Source organism: Schistocerca cancellata, chromosome 8 (genome assembly GCF_023864275.1).
Source record: "Schistocerca cancellata isolate TAMUIC-IGC-003103 chromosome 8, iqSchCanc2.1, whole genome shotgun sequence".
Classification (NCBI taxonomy): domain Eukaryota; kingdom Metazoa; phylum Arthropoda; class Insecta; order Orthoptera; family Acrididae; genus Schistocerca; species Schistocerca cancellata.
In genome coordinates this window covers 49,674,412-49,687,489 of record NC_064633.1, presented here as the reverse complement: position 1 = coordinate 49,687,489, position 13,078 = coordinate 49,674,412, and positions in this window count along the sequence as shown.

The window sequence follows — 13,078 nt, the reverse complement described above, 5'->3', positions numbered from 1 at the left end:
TCACGCGCCGGGGTCGCTGCTATTACCGATCAAGCTGCCCTTTCTGAATATATCAGTTTAAGCTGCTCGCGTATCACCGGCCGGCGTGGCTTACAAAACACTCGTTCGACCTATACTTGAGTGTTGCTCATCAGTGTGGGATCCGTACCAGGTCGGGTTGACAGAGGAAATAGAGAAGATCCAAAGAAGAACTACGCGTTTCGTCACAGGCTTATTTGGTAAGCGTGATAGCGTTACGGAGTTGTTTAGCAAACTCAATTGGCAGACTCTGCAAGAGAGGCGCTCTGCATCGCGGTGTAGCTTGCTGTCCAGGTTTCGAGAGGGTCCGTTTCTGGATGAGGTATACAATATATTGCTTCCCCCTACTTATACCTCCCGAGGAGATCACGAAAGTAAAATTAGAGAGATTCGAGCGCGCAAGGAGGCTTTCCGTCTGTCGTTCTTCCCGCGAACCATACGCGACTGAAACAGGCTAAAAATGGCTCTGAGCACTGTGCGACTTAACTTCTGAGGTCATCAGTCGCCTAGAACTTAGAACTAATTAAACCTAACTAACCTAAGGACATCACACACATCAATGCCCGAGGCAGGACTCGAACATGCGACCGTAGCGGTCGCTCGGTTCCAGACTGTAGCGCCTAGAACCGTACGGCCACTCCGGCCGGCCGACTGGAACAGGAAAGGGAGGTAATGACAGTGGCACGTAAAGTGCCCTCCGCCACACACCGTTGGGTGGCTTGCGGTGTATAAATGTAGATGTAGATGTAGAGCTATGCCTCACGTATCTTCTTTAGGTTTGGCTACACTCGATTTGCACGAAGTGGCAGCTTGTCAATAAACATATAATTGCGAGGGTTCAGTTATACAATCACGTGAGAAAAGTCACGGGGTACAATATCGCGTCGGACCCCTTTTGCCCGGCGTACTGCAGTAGATCGACGTGGCATGCACTCAATAGGAAGTTGGAAGTCTCCTGCAAAAATATAGAGCCGTGCTGCTGGTCAAGAACTTTGTGCTTGTACTGACGTATGGATTATTTCCTATAAATGAGCGATGGGACTCATGCTGAGCGATTTAGGTGCTCAAATCATTCGTTAGAATTGTCCAGTCGAAAGTAAAATTCTATGTACCTACTTGACAGAAAATCCTAGGAAGTTCTGGTCTTACGTTAAATCAGTAAGTGGCTCGAAACAGCATATCCAGACACTCCGGATGATGAAGGCATTGAAACAGAGGATGACACGCGTAAAGCTGAAATACTGAACACCTTTTTCCAAAGCTGTTTCACAGAGGAAGACTGCACTGCAGTTCCTTCTCTAAATCCTCGCACAAACGAAAAAATGGCTGACATCGAAATAAGTGTCCAAGGAATAGAAAAGCAACTGGAATCACTCAACAGAGGAAAGTCCACTGGACCTGACGGGATACCAATTCGATTCTACACAGAGTACGCGAAAGAACTTGCCCCCCTTCTAACAGCCGTGTACCGCAAGTCTCTAGAGGAACGGAAGATTCCAAATGATTGGAAAAGAGTACAGATAGTCCCAGTCTTCAAGAAGGGTCGTCGAGCAGATGTGCAAAACTATAGGCCTATATCTCTGACGTCGATCTGTTGTAGAATTTTAGAACATGTTTTTTGCTCGAGTATCATGTCGTTTTTGGAAACCCAGAATCTGCTATGTAGGAATCAACATGGATTCCGGAAACAGCGATCGTGTGAGACCCAACTCGCTTTATTTGTTCATGAGACCCAGAAAATATTAGATACAGGCTCCCAGGTAGATGCTATTTTTCTTGACTTCCGGAAGGCGTTCGATACAGTTCCGCACTATCGCCTGATAAACACAATAAGAGCCTACGGAATATCAGACCAGCTGTGTGGCTGGATTGAAGAGTTTTTAGCAAACAGAACACAGCATGTTGTTATCAATGGAGAGACGTCTACAGACGTTAAAGTAACCTCTGGCGTGCCACAGGGGAGTGTGCTGGGACCATTGCTGTTTCCGGAATCCATGTTGATTCCTACATAGCAGATTCTGGGTTTCCAAAAACGACATGATACTCGAGCAAAAAACATGTTCTAAAATTCTACAACAGATCGACGTCAGAGATATAGGCCTATAGTTTTGCACATCTGCTCGACGACCCTTCTTGAAGACTGGGACTATCTGTACTCTTTTCCAATCATTTGGAATCTTCCGTTCCTCTAGAGACTTGCGGTACACGGCTGTTAGAAGGGGGGCAAGTTCTTTCGCGTACTCTGTGTAGAATCGAATTGGTATCCCGTCAGGTCCAGTGGACTTTCCTCTGTTGAGTGATTCCAGTTGCTTTTCTATTCCTTGGACACTTATTTCGATGTCAGCCATTTTTTCGTTTGTGCGAGGATTTAGAGAAGGAACTGCAGTGCAGTCTTCCTCTGTGAAACAGCTTTGGAAAAAGGTGTTCAGTATTTCAGCTTTACGCGTGTCATCCTCTGTTTCAATGCCTTCATCATCCGGAGTGTCTGGATATGCTGTTTCGAGCCACTTACTGATTTAACGTAAGACCAGAACTTCCTAGGATTTTCTGTCAAGTAGGTACATAGAATTTTACTTTCGACTGGACAATTCTAACGAATGATTTGAGCACCTAAATCGCTCAGCATGAGTCCCATCGCTCATTTATAGGAAATAATCCATACGTCAGTACAAGCACAAAGTTCTTGACCAGCAGCACGGCTCTATATTTTTGCAGGAGACTTCCAACTTCCTATTGAGTGCATGCCACGTCGATCTACTGCAGTACGCCGGGCAAAAGGGGTCCGACGCGATATTGTACCCCGTGACTTTTCTCACGTGATTGTATAACTGAACCCTCGCAATTATATGTTTATTGACAAGCTGCCACTTCGTGCAAATCGAGTGTAGCCAAACCTAAAGAAGATACGTGAGGCATAGCTCTACATCTACATCTACATTTATACACCGCAAGCCACCCAACGGTGTGTGGCGGAGGGCACTTTACGTGCCACTGTCATTACCTCCCTTTCCTGTTCCAGTCGGCCGGCCGGAGTGGCCGTACGGTTCTAGGCGCTACAGTCTGGAACCGAGCGACCGCTACGGTCGCATGTTCGAGTCCTGCCTCGGGCATTGATGTGTGTGATGTCCTTAGGTTAGTTAGGTTTAATTAGTTCTAAGTTCTAGGCGACTGATGACCTCAGAAGTTAAGTCGCACAGTGCTCAGAGCCATTTTTAGCCTGTTTCAGTCGCGTATGGTTCGCGGGAAGAACGACAGACGGAAAGCCTCCTTGCGCGCTCGAATCTCTCTAATTTTACTTTCGTGATCTCCTCGGGAGGTATAAGTAGGGGGAAGCAATATATTGTATACCTCATCCAGAAACGGACCCTCTCGAAACCTGGACAGCAAGCTACACCGCGATGCAGAGCGCCTCTCTTGCAGAGTCTGCCAATTGAGTTTGCTAAACAACTCCGTAACGCTATCACGCTTACCAAATAAGCCTGTGACGAAACGCGTAGTTCTTCTTTGGATCTTCTCTATTTCCTCTGTCAACCCGACCTGGTACGGATCCCACACTGATGAGCAACACTCAAGTATAGGTCGAACGAGTGTTTTGTAAGCCACGCCGGCCGGTGATACGCGAGCAGCTTAAACTGATATATTCAGAAAGGGCAGCTTGATCGGTAATAGCAGCGACCCCGGCGCGTGACCTTTACTCATCATACACTCCTGGAAATGGAAAAAAAGAACACATTGACACCGGTGTGTCAGACCCACCATACTTGCTCCGGACACTGCGAGAGGGCTGTACAAGGAATGATCACACGCACGGCACAGCGGACACACCAGGAACCGCGGTGTTGGCCGTCGAATGGCGCTAGCTGCGCAGCATTTATGCACCGCCGCCGTCAGTGTCAGCCAGTTTGCCGTGGCATACGGAGCTCCATCGCAGTCTTTAACACTGGTAGCATGCCGCGACAGCGTGGACGTGAACCGTATGTGCAGTTGACGGACTTTGAACGAGGGCGTATAGTGGGCATGCGGGAGGCCGGGTGGACGTACCGCCGAACTGCTCAACACGTGGGGCGTGAAGTCTCCACAGTACATCGATGTTGTCGCCAGTGGTCGGCGGAAGGTGCACGTGCCCGTCGACCTGGGACCGGACCGCAGCGACGCACGGATGCACGCCAAGACCGTAGGATCCTACGCAGTGCCGTAGGGGACCGCACCGCCACTTCCCAGCAAATTAGGGACGCTGTTGCTCCTGGGGTATCGGCGAGGACCATTCGCAACCGTCTCCATGAAGCTGGGCTACGGTCCCGCACACCGTTAGGCCGTCTTCCGCTCACGCCCCAACATCGTGCAGCCCGCCTCCAGTGGTGTCGCGACAGGCGTGAATGGAGGGACGAATGGAGACGTGTCGTCTTCAGCGATGAGAGTCGCTTCTGCCTTGGTGCCAATGATGGTCGTATGCGTGTTTGGCGCCGTGCAGGTGAGCGCCACAATCAGGACTGCATACGACCGAGGCACACAGGGTCAACACCCGGAATCATGGTGTGGGGAGCGATCTCCTACACTGGCCGTACACCACTGGTGATCGTCGAGGGGACACTAATTAGTGCACGGTGCATCCAAACCGTCATCGAACCCATCGTTCTACCATTCCTAGACCGGCAAGGGAACTTGCTGTTCCAACAGGACAATGGACGTCCGCATGTATCCCGTGCCACCCAACGTGCTCTAGAAGGTGTAAGTCAACTACCATGGCCAGCAAGATCTCCGGATCTGTCCCCCATTGAGCATGTTTGGGACTGGATGAAGCGTCGTCTCACGCGGTCTGCACGTCCAGCACGAACGCTGGTCCAACTGAGGCGCCAGGTGGAAATGGCATGGCAAGCCGTTCCACAGGACTACATCCAGCATCTCTACGATCGTCTCCATGGGAGAATAGCAGCCTGCATTGCTGCGAAAGGTGGATATACACTGTACTAGTGCCGACATTGTGCATGCTCTGTTGCCTGTGTCTATGTGCCTGTGGTTCTGTCAGTGTGATCATGTGATGTATCTGACCCCAGGAATGTGTCAATAAAGTTTCCCCTTCCTGGGACAATGAATTCACGGTGTTCTTATTTCAATTTCCAGGAGTGTAGATATGGGGATGGACTTTCTGAGGAATTCTAGACACAGGTAGCCATGCACCCTTCATTAGACCAAAGGTTTTCAATGAGTGTGTGAATAATAATAACCGGCCTGTGCTGCCATTACATGAGAAAAGAATTACAAAGGCAAATAACAGGAAAAGTATTACAGTTAGCAGGCAAGCTGAAATCGCATTTGTATGTCAGTCTTTGGAATTCAGACCAAACCTTCTAACCATTCCCTCACTGACTTTGGACTTAATTCTTAGACTATATATCCTTATGCGTTATTCGACGGTTATTAATCTGAATATGGGGCTAATTAAGGCCCAGTTCGATGGTGTCACAAAGAAATTGCGATTTGATGCCTACTATGGCGTCAAGAACTGCACAGATGGACAGTACCAAGTTTTTGTGTCGAGATAGAAAGGGTATAGAAAACCTGAAGGTCGGCAGATCAGGCGAGGGAATCAGGCTCACGACAGATGACAAGTTAATTCACATCGTCGATACTGAGCAGACAGAACAAGTGGAAGGCATTCTGTATTCTCAAAGGACTGCTTTCTCTTAAAGACTGTGTACACTTTTTAGCCTTCTGTACCGTTACTGGGTCACAGAACGTCGTTACATTCTCTGGTCGCATGCAGTCAGTGCTCAAACAAGGAGTGCTTGGACGGTGTCGTTCCTATACAACAGTCGTATGCATTATGTGGAAAAAATGGACAAGTCGGTTAGTTTGGTTTTGGATGCACAAAAAGTAGTTGGCATCACTGAAGCAGAGAGAGACCAACCGGAGACCTTTGAAGAGCTACTACGATGCTTCCATGGCGTGAAAGTGTTCACTTCAATTGGCCTCAGAGCGGGTTATGGCAAACAAAACTTCGATTCGAGTGTCGGAATTATAAGGTCTTTTTCGTGTTTTGTATGCTGTTATCAATTCTGTAAGTTTCCCTTTGGGCTCGACTTGTCATCTGCAGCTTTTATTAGGGCTCTGGAACAAATTATTCCTGCAAACCTTTGAGAGGTTATGGGGACGACGCTTAGGAATATTCGAAGCCGCAAGAAAAGATCTCATCCTGTAAGATGTGAAGGATAGATGGTACGACTGTAATCTGCTGACTATCAGGAAATTATATGAAGTAAAGAATGGAGTCCTGTTCCGAAGGAGAGATACTGAAAGTGATGAGAGAATGCTGTGCATACCAAATGCATTCGTAAACAAATTTTTTTGGTATGTCCACCTAAGTCGTGCACACTTTTGGCCCAAGAACGCGATTCAAGAAATTAAGGAAATTGGCATATTTTTCTAGCATTGGAAAAAGGAGACATAGAGTTCTCACATCGTGAAAGGCGTACCAGTTGGAGACACCTTCTACAGAACCACCTAAGGCCAACTTGTACCCTACTGCAGCAACTAGGCTAAAAGAATTAGCCACAATCGACCTCTTTGGACCAGTGGATCATACAAATGTGGGTTTAGATACATTCTATTGGCGGTCTAACTCGCTTATAAGTATGTCATGTTCATCTCTTGGATTTGCAACAGCACAGTCAGTTGCTAAGGCATTTGTGTACAATTTTCTTTATATCAGACAGTGGAAGACAACTTCAGTTGTTGAGGTGAAAATAAATTCTGTGATGAAAGGGAATCACCTTGGTGTTCACGCCTCACAGACATCCGAGTTCAGACCTGTCAGACAGAATTATTAAGGAGCTAACGAATGGGTGCCGAATCTGTTGTAACAAAAAACATCTGAGGTGGGCCTAGTATCGCCAAGACTTTCAAGAAGTCTTAAATGGTCTGCCCCATGTATCTGCCGGCATGGCTACGATTCTTGTGCTTATGAACAAGTGACCATCCAACCGACTCAGAGAAGACATAGAGAAGTACCCTATTGTGTATAGGAAGAGCCACCAGGAAACTGTGTCATTGGCACCTGATCGGATTAAGGGACAAACTCAGAGAAGGTAGGAGCACCAGAATGGGAGAATAACGGTTCTGAAGTAGTTTATTGGTCAAAAAGTCTTAAAGAGAATGCACCGTTTGTGAAGGAAGCACCAATATATGTGTCACAATTTTTTCAACGATTATGTGAGGCCCTTTAGGATCAAGAGGATTGTTCATCCAAATTGTGTTGTAGTGGAAAGTGTATGTACTCAAAAATCTAAGGGTACACAACATTTAGTTAATCTCAGGAAATCTGAGGAATAAGCACATGGAATAAAGTGTGGTAGCCGAATTCCTGCTCACCTTTCTATAGCAAGAATAAGGAGCTGTAATTGAATACTGATTGTGTATGGCTGTGTTAATCAGTGGTTCGTAGATAGGGCGTCCTTTGACTGGTTGTGCCATGTTTCATTTGTTGTGGTTGTTAGTGTTAGTGTCATTGGAGGACATTCTGGTATTGCTGTTTGTCTCCTAGAAGTAAACTTTAACTTCAAGAAGTCGCGTGTCTAGCCCAATTGTTAGTGGAGCAGATTAAGCAAGTAAAATGAGACCTGAATGGGTCCTGCACTTACGTAGGAAGTTTGAGCTCTCTGTCACGGGAAGGAACAAGTGACATCACAAATGTGTGAGGGAGGACGGTAAGGATTTGAGCACTGCAGTATACTGAGGGAGTACAGTAAGGAATTAAGCACTGCATCATACGATTAGAAGTGAAAATTGAAGCATACATCTGTACATGGAAAGAAGAAAATGATCAAAGCAAACTATCCATATAGCAACAGATACCACAGAAGGTGAGGATTGGGTGGTAGAACAGTTAGGTCTTCACCTTCCTATGTGAAACCAGATTATTCGAAGAAATATTATGCGATCTTTTTACTTCTGAAGACCCCTGTTGATGTTATTAATACACTGATGGAAAGATGTTGCAACACCAAGAATATGTTGTGCAACATAAACGAAAGTTGGTAGGCGTGTTTCTACCTCTGAAAGATGATGTCTATTCAGATTTCACGCCAGTTTCACAAGAGTGGTGCTTTTAGCGCCACTATAAGGATGCAAATAAGGTTTTCTTTAAATACACGCCGTAACTGTCATGAGCGTCGGTTAGCTTCGACATTGGACGTGATCACTGATTTTTTGACGTTAGTCACGAATACCTTTAAGGCGACAAAAGACTCCGTTATCAGCACCTCACTGAAAAAAATGGTTCAAATGGCTCTGAGCACTATGGGACTTAACATCTGAGGTCATCAGTCCCCTAGAACTTAGAACTACTTAAACCTAACAAACCTAAGGACATCACGCACATCGATGCCAGAGGCAGGATTCGAGCCTGCGACCGCAGCGGTCGCGCGGTTCCAGACTGATGCGCCTAGAACCGCTCGGCCAGACCGGCTGGCAAAACCTCACTGAGTCTGAACGAGGTCGTGTACCAGAGCTACACGAAGCTGGATGTTCCTTTTGCAATACTGTAGAAAGTTTCGCAGATGTGTAGCTACTGTGCATGACGGCTGGCAGCAGCGGTCAAAAGAACGTCCAGTCCGGATGGGCAGGTGGCACAACCGAGAGGGAAGGCCATCGTTTTCAGAGTATTGACCTGGCACATTGTACTGCATTTGCAGCAGCGATTTGAGCAGCACTTGGCACCACTGTGACACAACGAACTGTTACAAACCAATTACTTCAAAGGCACCTCCGAGGCAGATGCCTTTTTGTGTGCATTCCACTGATAAATAACCAACACCATTTGCGACTTCAAGCGAGAAGTCGTTCGAGGGCTGGGTGGAAGTTTGTTGTGTTTCCCGATGAAAGCTGATTTTGCCTCGGTGTCAGTGTTGGTCATCTGTTGGGTAAAAGGAGGCCAGGTGAGTGTCTGCAACCAACCTGTCACACACTTGACCTACACCTGGGCTTATCCTGTGTAGTGCGATTTTGTACGACAGCAGAAGCACTGTAATGGTTATGCCACGCAACCTGATTGCAGATTTCTATGTCCATCTGGTGATTCGACCTGTTGTGCTGCTATTCAAGAACAGAATTCCTGGGTGTTTTTCCAACACGATAACGGTCGCCCACTTGCCCCAGTTATAACGCAACGTGCTTCACAGAGTGTCGACATGCTGCCTTGGCCTACTTGACCCCCAGATACGTCTCCAATTGAACACATCATCAGGTGACAACTTCAACATTGCAAGCAGCATTACTCGACCCTGTATTGACGGACCAAGTGCAACAGGCATGGAAATCCATCCCAGAAACTGACATCTGGCATCTGTACAACACAACGCATCCATGCATTGTGTTGCACAGGTGCCAGATGTCAGTTTCTGTGATTTCATATGCAATTGTTTATCTCACGTTAACCTCTAATCTTATAATGTTAATCACTTAAATGTGTCACCTAAGCAAATATACTCGGGAAATTTCATTACTTTACATTAATTATTTTTTGGGTTATGATTTTTTTTTCAGTTATATGAATGAGGGTGCAGAAATACGACCGACCTCCTGTGGGAGTCTCTGAGCAGTGAACGGGAGTCTAATGGACAGGGGCTGTGGATAGGTGGCCCCCAGTGGGAGTGTGGTTCGGGCGTGTGGGGTGCCGAGACAGTCCCTGCAGTTGCGTTAACGCTGTGTCCCGGATGGCGAAGTAGTTACCGCACCTGTCTGGAAAGCATCCAGGCTTTGAATCCCACTCAAGCACACATTTTCGCTCGTTGGCTCTGATTCCGCTTACTGTCCTGCTGCAAGTGACAGCGGTGATCCCCTTTCAATTTCCAAATAATGACTTTTTTTCCATCGGTGTGTGTTTCAGGTTTGTGATCCTCATTCGTGCTGAGCTGATGGATGCTGGGCTTCTTTCAGTGGATAAGATAAAGTCGGAGCAAGGAAGGACCAGAAGATCATTTTCGTCCAGTTCTGTGCCAGTGAACAAAGCCTAGAGATCACCCCTCGATCCTTACTAGGGAATATGTGGGTATACGTGTATAATTTACCGGGTGTACCAAAATTAGATATCTGCACGGAAACCTCAGGCGCGTGCTGCTTGGGAGTAGTGGTAAGAAGCGCAATTTCACTTACAGGAATGATTGACAGATAGCGACAGCCTTTTTTATGCATGTAAGATGATACAGGCGTGTCTGTTGCTCATTACCAGACGTGTGTGGGCAGTAGTTTAGTACGTAAACTTTTCCTCTTACTCCTATGACCGTAAAACATTTTCCAAGCTATGGCAAACACCTTAGACTCTGATCATTTTCTTGTTTGCAGTTGGTCTCTTAGATAATGTAAGTTGCTATGATCTTAGATAGTTAAGCTAATGAGGAGATTTTATTGAAGTAGATTTCAAATGAAATATGTTTCATTTTGTTAGAGAAGTTTGTGAGTGAGTTTTACTTGGGACAAGGTGCACTCAAGGAAAAGTCTAGTGTAAAGTCAGTCTGCTTGTTTTTTTGCTGCTTTCAGACTCACGTCTTACTTTGTTCTCACCATTGTTCTTTCTTATTTTGTAAGATTATTGTACAGCTGTACGCCGCTTGCACCACTGATCACAAGAGTGATTTCGTGGGATTTGTATTATCTCATCTCGCAATCATGTTCCATATTGTGATGACGAGTCACCAGAGAAGGGTGTGCTGTTGGCGTGACTGCTGTCTTCTGGCGTCGGGCTATCACGGCCCAACAGGACTACAGTGGAGTCTGTTGGGGAGGTCTGCGCCCTCAGCTGGGCAAGCGGCTGCCTAGATGCAGCGTGAGCAGCGCCGCCCGTTACTGAGACGTTGCAGAGGGCCGACTGAACGACCGTGACACAAATGGCCCACCAGCTTGACCTCCACTCGGGACACACGGTGCTGCCTTCGGCCTCCGACTTGCACCGATTCTCTCATGAGGCCTCCACAGTGGGCTCTCTTCAGAGTATTCTGGAAAATCTATCATGTTGCTGCTTGTCAACGAAAGTCAAAGCGGGGCTTCTCAATACCTTGAGCCTTGTTAGCACTAACGAACTGGTTGCGTGGAGCTCACCCGTTTGTCTGTTACTGGAATCCTACCAGCATTAGCTGATGAAGAAGACGATAGCCCTTTGCTAGGAATAATTGAGAGGTTCTTCTGTAGCTTCATTCAATGGATTCACTAAGCGTTATGGCACACTGGATGCAAAGCAAGCCCTCTTATAAATGGTGGTTGTCTTCAGCTTATAAACACGTGAATACACTGACGATAAAAAATCGCAAAGTCAAGAAGTAGTTGTGCAATAGAAACGACAGTAGCAGAAATGTACCAGGTGATCAAAAAGTCAGTGTAAATTTGAAAACTGAATAAATCACGAAATAATGTAGATAGAGAGGTACAAATTGACACACGTGCTTGGAATGACATGGGGTTTTATTAGAACCAAAAAAAATACAAAAGTTCAAAAAATGTCCGACAGATGGCGCTTCATCTGATCAGAATAGCAATAATTAGCATAACAAAGTAAGACAAAGCAAAGATGATGTTCTATACATGAAATGCTCAATATGTCCACCATCATTCCTCAACAATAGCTGTAGTCGAGGAATAATGTTGTGGAAAGCACTGTAAAGCATTTCCAGAGTTATGGTGAGGCATTGGCGTAGGATGTTGTCTTTCAGCATCCCTAGACATGTCGGTCGATCACGATACACTTGCGACTTCAGGTAACCCCAAAGCCAATAATCGCACGGACTGAGGTCCGGGGACCTGGGAGGCCAACCACGACGAAAGCGGCGGCTGAGCACACGATCATCACCAAACGACGCGCGAAAGAGATCTTTCACGCGTCTAGCAATATGGGGTGGGGCGCCATCCTGTATAATCATCGTACGTTCCAGCAGGTGTTTGTCAGCCAGGCTGGGGATGATGCGATTCTGTAACATATCGGCGTACCTCTCACCCGTCACGGCAGCAGCTACAAAACCAGAATCACGCATTTCCTCGAAGAAAAAAGGCCCGATAACGGTAGATGTGGTAAATCCAACCAATACCGTGACTTTCTCGTCGTGGAATGGAGTTTCCACGACAGTTGTAGGATTTTCGGTAGCCCAGATTCTGCAGTTGTGGGCGTTGACAGACCCTCGGAGCGTGAAATGAGCTTCGTCGGTCCACAACACGTTACTCAACCAATCGTCATCTTCCGCCATCTTTTGAAACGCCCACACCGCATCTGATTCTGTCTCTCATTACAGCTCATTTTATACACGATTGTCATGCGCAGTCACTGACGTTTTGCTGTCCAGCGCCATCTGTCGGACATTCTGTGAACTTTGTTTTGTTTTTGGTTCCAATAAAACCCCATGTCATTCCAAGCATGTGTGTCAATTTTTACCTTTTTGATCACCCGGTATTTGTATCTGAAAGATGACTCCTATTCAAATTTTGTGCCAGTCGCATAAGAGTGCTCTAATGGCGCTACTATGAGGATGCAAATCGAATTTGCTTTAAATATGTGCCCGGTTCGTGAGCTTTAGTTACCTTTTAGGCTGGATGCATTGCGTCGATTTTAGTCAAGAATACTTTTAAGACGACAAAGACGCCATTATTATCAGCTCACTGAGTTTGAACAAGGTCGTGTAATGGGTTTGAAACGTCCCCTTAGAACAATTATACATGACTGTGCTGATAAACCTCTTACACTATTTGCTTTTCAAACAGCTGATCAAAACTGAACGTACTCAAACATTCACTAAAGTGACACACAATATTTTTAGCGCAACGCAATCTGACTATCAAAGATCCCTGCAAAAGAATGGCCCTGAGTAACATTAAACTACACCTTTCAGAAATCACTTACTTACAAAAATCTTCATTACTCGAACTACTGCAATACAGCGAGCACCACTACTGCCAGCTAAATAAAAGATTCAAACTACGGAAGGCACTAACTACTGATAGGGATAGTTAGCAAATGAAAGATATTAATAGAGAACAAACAATGTATTTACCTTAATAGTCATAATATATATATCAGTTCATG